General features: G+C 42.9%; 1 pseudogene; it reads left to right on the top strand.

Annotated features, from left to right (window-relative positions):
- LOC105887134 overlaps positions 1–1,642 on the top strand; it is a 24,267-nt pseudogene extending 22,625 nt beyond the window's left edge.
- The last annotated feature ends 8,917 nt before the right edge of the window (positions 1,643–10,559 follow it).

The following is a 10,559-nucleotide window of genomic DNA, read 5'->3' as shown; positions in this document are numbered from 1 at the left end:
GGGTCAAAATGAAGCCATAGCTGGGTGCTCAGGAATCAACGCACACTGAACATTGTGTGGGGCCACTGTGGGCCCCGGGAGGGCTTCCAGACACCCCCACGTGTCTGTGCACACTGTACCACTCAGACCTCAGCATTGCCAAGCAACAGCCCTTTGAGGAAGGGCTGTGTGTCCCCATGTCATGGATGAGAAGGCAGAAACACAGAGAACCAAGGCTGGCTCAGGCCCTCTCCACCATAGCAACCTGCCATTCAAGATATAAAAACATCTCAAAGCAGAAGGAATTAGAAGCCTTGCTCAGGGGTACAGGGGAAAGGAACTGAAATTAGATTATTACGGGAACCCATGATCTTTAGAACCCACTGCTCAAAAATAGAACCTCAGATGGCCAAATGAGAAGCTGTGGGACTAGGATGGGGAGCAAGTGTCTGGGTGAGAGCCACAGATCAGCTGAGAAATGTGTGGAAGCAGTGGGAAGGCACATTCCTGACAAAGGTGTTCCCTGGACGGCCATGGGAAGACATGCTGGGAAGTGGGATTCAGGCTCCAGGCATGATCACAGCAGGCCAGAGCCACAGCAGAGGAGCTGGCACAGTCCTCCCTGCTCTCCCCCTCCCCAGCTGGGTGTTCCTTTCCCCTCAGATCAGATGTAGGCTGTCAGGGGGTTTTCCTTCCACTCTGGCAAGGAGGACAGGCTGTCAGCCACTTCCTTTTGGACAGGCCAACCCCAGGCCTTAAAGAAAGGCACCAGATTCTTCTGCACTTTTTCAGAGAACTTCTTCACCCATAGATTCATCTTGCCAGCGTTGTCACTGGGGACGCCAGACAGGGTCTGGTACTCAGCAAAGAGCTGGGTGAATGGCTCCCACCCGAAGCCCTCCTGGAGCTGGAAAGAAAAGGAAGAGGCACAGTGAGGGGGCACATCCGGCTGAGGAGCACAAGCTGTGTGCTCATAAGAATATCTTCCTACTCTTGGGGTCTGTCTCCCCTCAGGCTCTGGCTTCCCTCCTGGTGTCTGGTGAACCTCCCTGTCCCACCCACCTCATTAGCCAAATCTACCTCCGGGCCACTACATTGTATCCTCAAACCCTGTAGGGGGCTCATGGGAACATAATGTCTACAAAGTAAATAGTCAACTCATGACCATTATTATTATCTTTGTTTTTTAAAAATATGTCCAGATCTTAAGCATTTTCCTCAGTATCAGGATGTGTTTGTGCTTGACCAAGATGAGAAACCCTCACATCCTTATAGACTTGGCCTATGAACCCCAAAGGCTGGGAACCTCCAATACTGCTTTCCAGACATCATTCTGATCCTTAGTTTTCTGCAGTCATCTCAGGCCTGCGACTACCTGCAAGGCTACTCTATTGCTCAGCATAACACTGGGTTTGGGGCAAAACAAGATAGAACAAAGCAAAGTTGCAAGGGACTTAGGGTGAGAGTGACTTACTCTCCCCTTGTTTACTAAGATTATAAAAATTTGGAATTAGCAAGAAAGTCTGTCTTTATGGATGAGGGTCTCCTGACTCTGTGGTGTCAAGCCCCAAGTACAGATGACACTGTAGAGGTTGGGCCTCCTTGGAGTCTCACTAATGTACCCTCACTATCACTCATCTCCTCTCACTACCTCAGCCTATGACAGTCCCCCTCACCATCAGTTTTTCATTAATACATCAATAAATTAAATATCTAATACTACATATATAACATTCCTTAGACAGCCACAACATGCCAGGTACTGTGCTAGACAAAAGTGATTACAAGCTCTTATCCTTGGAGAGATAAGGACTGGGGGAGAAACAGACGTGTAAAGAAATTACTAAGAAAAACTTGGCTTATCAAGCAGAGAGAGGCTATCCAGAGGAAGGGGGCAATAGAGCTGAATTGTGATAGGAAACATGGATGTGCCCAAGCCTGTTGGCAGCAGGAAGGATAATGGAGAGGCACAGATGCCTGACGCAGCCAGATGTGTTCACAGCTGTACGCAGCTTGGTGCACAGGAGGATGCATAAGGGAGTGAGGAAATGAGGAGATGGGGCTGAGGCTGCTTCTACACCCTGCCATGCAGCTTTGATTATGCTGTGCATAAAAGAGAAGGCTCTGAGCATTTTAAAGACTGAGGGATAACATCATTTTGGGAGTAGTGTGCAAGATGGATTACAGGGGATTGAGGCAAGATGCTGGAACAACTTAGGAGTCTACTGGAATAGAGAAAGGGAAGGAAAATGAGGGGTTAAGCTGAGGCATCAGTGGTATGAACCCCGGGGAGGTGACTTCTGGCAGACAGAGTAATCAGAAGGCACCTGCCAGCCCTGACCTCTGCTGTCAGACACAAGGTGATGATTGTCTCGAGACTTTTTGCTACATGTACAGGCAGAATTCGGGTTTTAACTCCCACACTACTGGCCACGTACTATTTAGGTCTGTGGTCCTGCACACCCTCAGACTGGCTATATAACAATATGGAAACTGATGCAAAGCAAATTGACTCCTTGAGTGGGACTGGCTCACAATCACTGTCTAGAAAAACAAATGAACGTAAGAAAATGATCTTGAGAGCAGGTACGTACACAAGCCTGCAGCTTGTTATTCTGGTTTTAACTTCTAGGTGCCACACTTCAGTGGGTGCTAGTGGACAGGTTGCTTAAATTCCTTAACTTAGTGTGCACCTCTGTGCAACGTGAGCCATACAGCTCCTAACTGTGGGACTACAGAGACACCACAGGGATCTCACATGGGGCAGAGGTTCCACAACTCAAAACCGTCAAAATTCAAAGCAGGAGGAGGGCAGGGCTTCCCTCTAATTCACAGGAAACAGACTTGCTTCAGGACTCCTGTGTTCTTTTGCTGGGTTGGTTGGTGATTTATTAATTCATTTTAAACCACTTTGGGTTCAAGCTGAGTGATGGCTGTCTGAAAATCTTGTTATCAGATTAATCTCCTACAATGCCCTCTTGTGATGTGTAGACACGTTCCTGCCGCTGTATAAAGGGACAAACTACTCTTTTGACTCACAAAATAAGGGGAGAGAAAACAAAACAAAACAATGACTAGTTATGGAACATATTAGGGGACAAGAACAGTCTCTGGAATGTTTAACAGAGGTTTTAATCCTTAACCAATATACTCTATTTCTACCTATTTGTCTTCCTAATACTTTTGATTTCCTCTAACATTGCAAAGTCGCAGGCAGCTAATGGGACAGGGTCATGCTCTGCCTTAGCAGGATACGGCCTGAGAAACGTGGCTACACAGCCCTGTCTCTCCAGTGTCCCCGGGATGCTGTGGCCCAGGCTGTGCATGGAAAAGGAGCCGGAGAGCTTGGTGCATCCAGATGCTACCTGGATGGTGACCTGACAGACCCCATCTTGCAGAATTTCTCCTCCATACCTGTAAATATGTTTCCAGAGCTGTCCACACACTCCATTCATTCAAGTGTGCTCCTCTTCTCAGATAGTGTTTGATTCTATTGTCTCTTTCTGTGGGACTCAGTGCAGGGTGGGCGTGAGCTCTGGGGATGCCCAGCACTGTCTCATGCACATAGACGGACCACAGGTTACAGGTGGCGTCAGTGGTGTGTGGGGGGAACTCCCACACAAGGCGCTGCTGGTTGTGGCCCAGCTCGTGGATGGGGCCCCAGAGCCCTTTGGTCCTCATTGTCACCTCATCAGTTAGCTCACGTACAAAAGCCTCATCGCTCATGATAGGGTATCCCGAGTGCAATGCACCTGGAAACACAGAAGGAAGAGGCTGTCTTGAATAGTGGCCACCCAAACACTGCCTCCACTTCTCCTCATTCTGGAACTTTCCATCACCATCCACTTCTCCTCAGTAATCCCCAACTCTCAGTGCTCATTTCCCCAGCTTGGCAGATACTGACTAGCACCCAGCCCTCTTTCATTTTGCCCCTTAAATGTGCCTTTCCCCTCCTGCTGGAGGTTCTGGACACCTACATGTCTTTATCCCTGCAGGAATCCGACTGTTCATTTGTTTGCCAGTTTCCTTTTTATGTAAGTCTGTGATATTAGGACCCATGTCTAAATTTGAAGTCCTTGAGGCTAGCACAGTGACATTCTTTCTTTCCTCAGTATACCACTATTGTCCAGATTTCTAGTCTGATAATTTTGTCCTTTGGATATTTGAGAAAATTGATGTCCAAAAGCATTTTCTCCATGAGGGACCGAGAGTTCCTCCCCCTTGTCCCTTTTTTCTGAAATCTACTCAGTATGGAACATAAACCTCTTTACTCATCTCCCCTTCTCTCCTTCTCCTTGGATGTCTGTTGGAAGGAAGCACTTCATTTTGCATGCTGTTCTTGAAATGACCCTTACTGCCCTCTACAAATTCCTCAGACATTTTTTGAGATTGTTCTGCTACCCTGAGAAATCTCACCTTGTAGAAGTTATTTATTTAGAAGTGGATTTATTTATTTTCTCACATGTAAATATTTTCTTATCCCATTGCAGTCCATGTCTTTTGTGTCTCTTTCCTCTTATTTTCTTAACAAAATTATGCTTACACACCTTAGAGACAGTAAAAGGCAATATACTAACGCCCTGTTGCCTGCTGAGCAGGGGCACCCACCGAATGAAATCTGCACATCAGCAACGATCCTCTCTGGCCGGTGGAAAGGAAAGGGCTGTGCCCCCAGCCTGGCTACAGCCTGCATTATGTCGTCCCAGAGGCAGAGCAGGGGCACGGTGTCCTCCATGGGCTGCAGGGTTGTGGTTGGCACTGTCAGGATGATGTTGTCCGTGGCGAGCTCTCCCCAGGGCACCAGATGTTGGTGGACAAGGCCACTCCACTCCTCCCGGGATGTCTGACCTGGGAATAAAGGTTGCATAGCCCACCCCCCACAACTTTTCTGAGACTTAAATGTTAGCTTTGACCACCCTCAGAGAGAACCTGGTAAAACTGACAGTCTTTTTTTTCTATGCAACAAAATGGAAATCCCTGTTTCTCTCTCAACTTTGTCTCAGGGCTCCACACCTCCCAGCCCACATCACAGCCTTCACTTCTCTCCTCACATCTTTCATCATTCAGCTCTTACCCCTCCTCCCCAACCTTACAACCCACCCTCTCCACACCCCTAAACTTGCAGTGCTCTGGGTCCCAACTTGACCCTGAATCCCCTACTCACCCAGCTTGAAGTATGGAACCTTCACGGCCCCACTGATGGTGACAGGCACGCGGCCCAGGTTGTAGTCAGGAGGGACAATGATGTAGAGGAGGCCCCCCCAGATCCAGGAGATGGAGCGCTTTGTCCTGTCTAAGCTGTACCGGTGTGTCATAACCGGGGGACGGTGGTAAGTTTCAAAATGGCTTATGTTATCCGTGTGGCAGCCAATCTGTACCTGTGACAAGGATCATTCCCCAGGAGTGGATGAGGGGAACTATCGTGGGAATGATTGAGTATCTGCATGTGAGTGTTTGAAGCCTGGCAGGATTCTGGCCTGCCTAATCCAGGGCATGGCTAGAGAGAAAGGCGTCTCAGAAAGACAGGCCTTTTGAACGAGAGGAAACTGGCTTCTATATATCCACTTTCTCCCCATCCCCCTGTCCTGCTCTAAATTACTCTTTGTTCTCTTCAGAGATTTGGAATACTTTCCCCCTTGATTTCATCAAAACCAATCCCAATTGCAGAGTGAATCAAAGCTACTATGGTCCTGTTATTTGCCACATGCCTCAGATAGGAGAGGGCAGGGTCTGCATCCTTAATCTCTATCTGCAGAAGTGATTCTTATATCCAGGGTAGGTTGGACATTGGACATCATTTGGATAATGTTTTAGATGCTACAGGAAAGAGTGAGAGAGGAAGAGGAAATGAAGAAAGCACATGATTTTTGACCATCTCTATGTGTCGAGTTCTCCCACGGACCTCATGTTCTGTCCTCTCCTACTGCTCGCAACACCCTGTGACTTTTCCATGACTACTTTCTTCCTCTACAAAACGAGGGAGGGCGATCCTCACTCCTCTGTGTAGCTCTACTGGAACATGCTAACCAGAATCCTGTCTTGTATGCCCAGAGGGGCTTTTAAGAGAAACCCAAAACATATTGAAAGCAAAAAGGAAAAGTGTTATATGGAAAGGTGACAAGTTAACTTACTGGGGCAGAATGGGTTACCTTCAAGTTGGCAGCCACAGCGTTTCCTGGCAGTGTGATGTGTGCAGTTTCTCCTTCAGGTAAGTAGAGTCCAGTACTCACCCAGGAATTTCTGTTGTCTGATAGAAATCACAGGAAAGACTGGGATCTTCCCATCCCCATGGCCACAGTCTCATGCAGATTTCCCTTAGTCCCTCCCAGAGCTGTTAGATCTCCCACACACACCTTGCCTGTTCTCAGCTGTCCTGACTCAAGTTTCCCATACCTTACTTAGGGTTCCTGGCCTCTACCTTCTTAAAAGTCTATGGGGAAGAATGGGCACAGCTTTTCAGCCCATGGTCACCCCACTTCCCTCACTGGTGTAGCCCTTTTCTCCATGGTATACCTCTGTTGATCTCAATGGTGACTGGAGAGTCCGTGGTAAAGGACATCCAGGGGACCTGATCTTTGAGAAACAGTTTGCTGTCAATGCCCACTTTGAACAATTCTTCAGCCAACGTTATCAGGTAGGCCTCTATGCTGCCCTTGCCAATTGGGTTTTTGTTCTTCACAAATGGTAAGCCCTTTTCTTGGATCATTTCCAGGATATTCCTGCGTAGAGACTCATAGATGGGAAGCCCCTCATATGGGATTTGAAACACATAGGAACAGTCTGTTCTTAGCCTGTCCAGCCAGTTCTTTTCTAAGCTTCTTCCCTTGTCACAAAGCATAGACTGGAATTGGACCAGAGCTCTGCGGAAATGGTAGTGTGTCTCTCCAGGCTTGACGACTGGTAAGACGCCTCTATCAGCTGTCTGGTTTAGGATACCAAGGCCAAAGCATTCAAGGTATTTGTTGTTTGGATACCGAGACATAAAGTGAGAATTTGGATTGCTGGAGGCCCACCATGAGGCCTGTGTGCCAATCAGCAGCCCTCCACCTTCTGCAACGAATTCCATCACCTTGATAACTGACATGTTTTCAAATGTATGACAGCAATAGACACCCACTTCACTGCTCAGATGATCTACATTGATGCACTCCAAGTTATTTTTTGACAACATGGGGCCCAGACTTCGCAATTGTTGGCTCAAGCCAGTTACCACTTTCTGGTTCCGTGACAGCCAGCCCAGGGCGTTGATCACAAATGGGCCCATCTTCTCATCAGTGAATAAGCCTTCATGGCCACTCAACACCACTCGCCCCTGGCCATAGTGGGCAGCTGCAAGAATACAGCCCAGTGACCTATCTAATACCAGGGGGAAGGCCATGGCCCCGTGCACCAGCAGCTTAGAGGGTATGACTCCTGTTCTGATGTCCACCTCGGAGATCCCTTCCAGGAGCTGCTTCTGGTCCTGGCTGAAATCCTCTCCACACCTGGAAAACAATCATTGCCCACATTAGAGCCCAGGGGGGCAAGTGGGTGCAAAATAGAACAGAGGGGAAACCCAAGACCTGGGCTATTCTGATACAAAGTCTTTAAGAGGAAAGAGAAGAAATGCTACTTTAATCTTTTGTTGTACATCTTCAAATCACTTTTCACAAAGAATAATTAATATCATGAATGAACTGTAATCTCAGTCAACATTCCTCTGGCTATTTTGATTTCTAGGTTGTTTAATGGAATAGCTAAAAATATGAGATAAAATTTGAAATATAACCTATCATTCCTTTAGAAAGTAGTCTTGCTTATACATTCAGAAGGTTTATATTCTACACATATGGACACACACAAATTCAAAAGGTTATTAAATTTTCAAACTATCCTTGATAAAGCCATACACTATGTTTTGCCATATTTACTTTTTGTAGCTTTAACATAAAACTTCTAGAATTGTTATATTAAGAAAAAAATTTATACCATTCCTTATTTTTAATGAAGCTACCTAAGAAAGTATCACCGCTGTTTCAAACTCTCAGATGAAATATTTCTCTATTAATTACATTCCACATAGCTATCCAAATCTTGGGACTTGATTGAGGAAATACATTTTAGTACAGACATACTAAAATTCATTGAAAGTGTTAATTGAAGGTGTAGAAAATTATAAGAAGGACACACATTAGAATGCTATTAGTGACCAGCTCTGGATAAATTCACAGTAAGTGACTTTGTTTTCTTTTTATACTTTTCTACATTTTTCTTAGTTTATTGTCATAACCAGTAATAATTGATATCTATTTGAAATTATGTATTTATTGATTTCACCAAATAATCACTGTAGATTACTTCTTAATTAATTTTCAGCATAAATCTAAGAACACATCTTGACAGTTTTTGTTTCATTCTCAAATCAGTGATTAACATTTAAATTTTATCATCAAATATATGTCTCTTTATCTGTATAGAGGTTTCAAAACTAATTTTCAAGTTGTGTCTATGAAATAGAAAACTTAATAAGAAAAACTCTGTGATTGAGACACATTGAAACAACAGAGATCAAGTTACAGTATCTAGAGAAAGAGGTGTTGTAGCTAACAAAATGTTAAGTGTATTGATGCATAAGTGAAAATATCCCTTTCATTTCAACTCTTGATTTTCATAGAACCTCTGTAAGGGGCCATTCAAGGGACTGTGACAAATTGGTCAACATAACAAACTAGGCCCACTGTACTGGTCTACACATGTGGTGTATGTCATGGCCATAAAATTAGGTCAACTTAATGAGGTGGTCAACGTAAGGAGGTAGTCAGCTTTGGAAGCCCTCCTGTGTATCAATACAGCTTAGTGGTTAAAATCTCTCATGCTGGAGATAATGTCAGAGCACTAATAAATTTAACAATTTTCTCATTCTGCTAGATAATAAGAAATCACTTGATGAAAGTTATTTCTCATTAAAAAATAAAATTAAAAATGAATCCTACTAGAAGTAAAAGTTGCTTATCTGAATAAAGTATCCATTACGACATATAATATCTAAATATTAGAAACTTTCCTATCAAATCAGGTACAAAAAGGCAAGTCTGCCCTGTATTACTGCTCCTAGTCATAATTTAATGAATGTCCTACCTAATGAAAGAAATATTACAATGGAATGAGCAAAAATTGCTCTTATTTGCTGGTAAGATTGACACTGCCAAAAAATTTAAGAGACTCAACTGACAAACCATGATAACAAATGACAGAATTTAGGAAGTGTTTAAATTCAAGATAAATGCAAAATTTAATAATTATATTATTAATTCAGAAATATTTATAAAATGGATAACTTTATAATTTACACTGCCAAAAAGCATGTGAGGACCAAGAACGTTCCCACTTAAAATTTGCAAAGCCTTTCTGATGAAATCTTCAAAACTTGTTAACAATATGAAGAAATGCTAGAGTAAATCAGGACACATACATAATTCACAAATGAAAAACTCAGTATTTCCAAATATTATTTATGCCCAAATGAACTCTAAGTTGGGTATAATTTTGCTCAAAAAGCACAACGTATCTTAAAGAAAATGAACTGATTCTATAGTTAACTCTGTAAATGTAAGTGTCCTAAAACACATAAAATTGTTGAAAATGCTGACTTTTCATATAAGAATATGAAAGACAATTAGTTTTCCCAGATATGAAAACTCACTCCAAAGCTACAGTAACAAAGGCAGTATGGCTGTCCAGAGGTTAGAGCTGAAAAACAAATAAATATATATGGAAGCTTGTTATATGGAAAGGCAATTTTTACAATCACTTGATAAACATTGAATTTTCAATAAATGTTGCTGTCATAACTGGCCATACATTTAGAATTAGCATACATGATATAAGGCAAAAAGGCTGGAGGATGGGTGGAGGGAAGAGGATTGGTGGGATCACACCTATGGTTCATCTTATAAGGGTACATGTGAATCTTTCTAAATGTAGAATATAAATGTCTTAACACAATAACTAAGAAAATGACATGAAGGCCATGTTGACCGGTTTGATGAAAATATTTCAAATTGTATATAAATACAACACACTGTACCCCATGACAGTATTAATGTACACAGCTATTATTTAATAAAAAAAGAAAGAAAAAGATACATTTTTGTGGTAGGTTGAAAGAGGAGTATTAAAAATTACTATTCTTGAATTGAATTTAAAAAAAATTCAATATCTAAATGTAAGACATACAGTCATAAAAGTACCAGATGAGGATACAGGAAAATGTTTCATAATCAATAAGGAAATCACAAAAACTAGTAAGAAAATAGATAAAGGATATGAACAATTTAAAGAAGAAATAAAAGTGACCCTAAATATATACAAATTTACATGTAATTAGAGAAACCTGTAATCTTCACATGAAATCAGAGAAACACAAATTGAAACAACATTTCATATTTCATACTGACAATAATACCAAAGATTCATAATATCCAATACTAGACGTGGTCTGGGGCTCTATTTTTGTTATGAGTGAAAATTCATATAGTCTTTTAAAATGGCTCAAATCAACAGTTCAAGCTCAAATATTTTTGAACTGGCAATTCACCTTC

This window comes from Otolemur garnettii, unplaced genomic scaffold, assembly GCF_000181295.1.
Source record: "Otolemur garnettii isolate 467f Iridium unplaced genomic scaffold, OtoGar3 scaffold00049, whole genome shotgun sequence".
Taxonomy (NCBI): Eukaryota; Metazoa; Chordata; class Mammalia; order Primates; family Galagidae; genus Otolemur; species Otolemur garnettii.
This window is presented reverse-complemented; position numbering and strand designations above follow the sequence as displayed.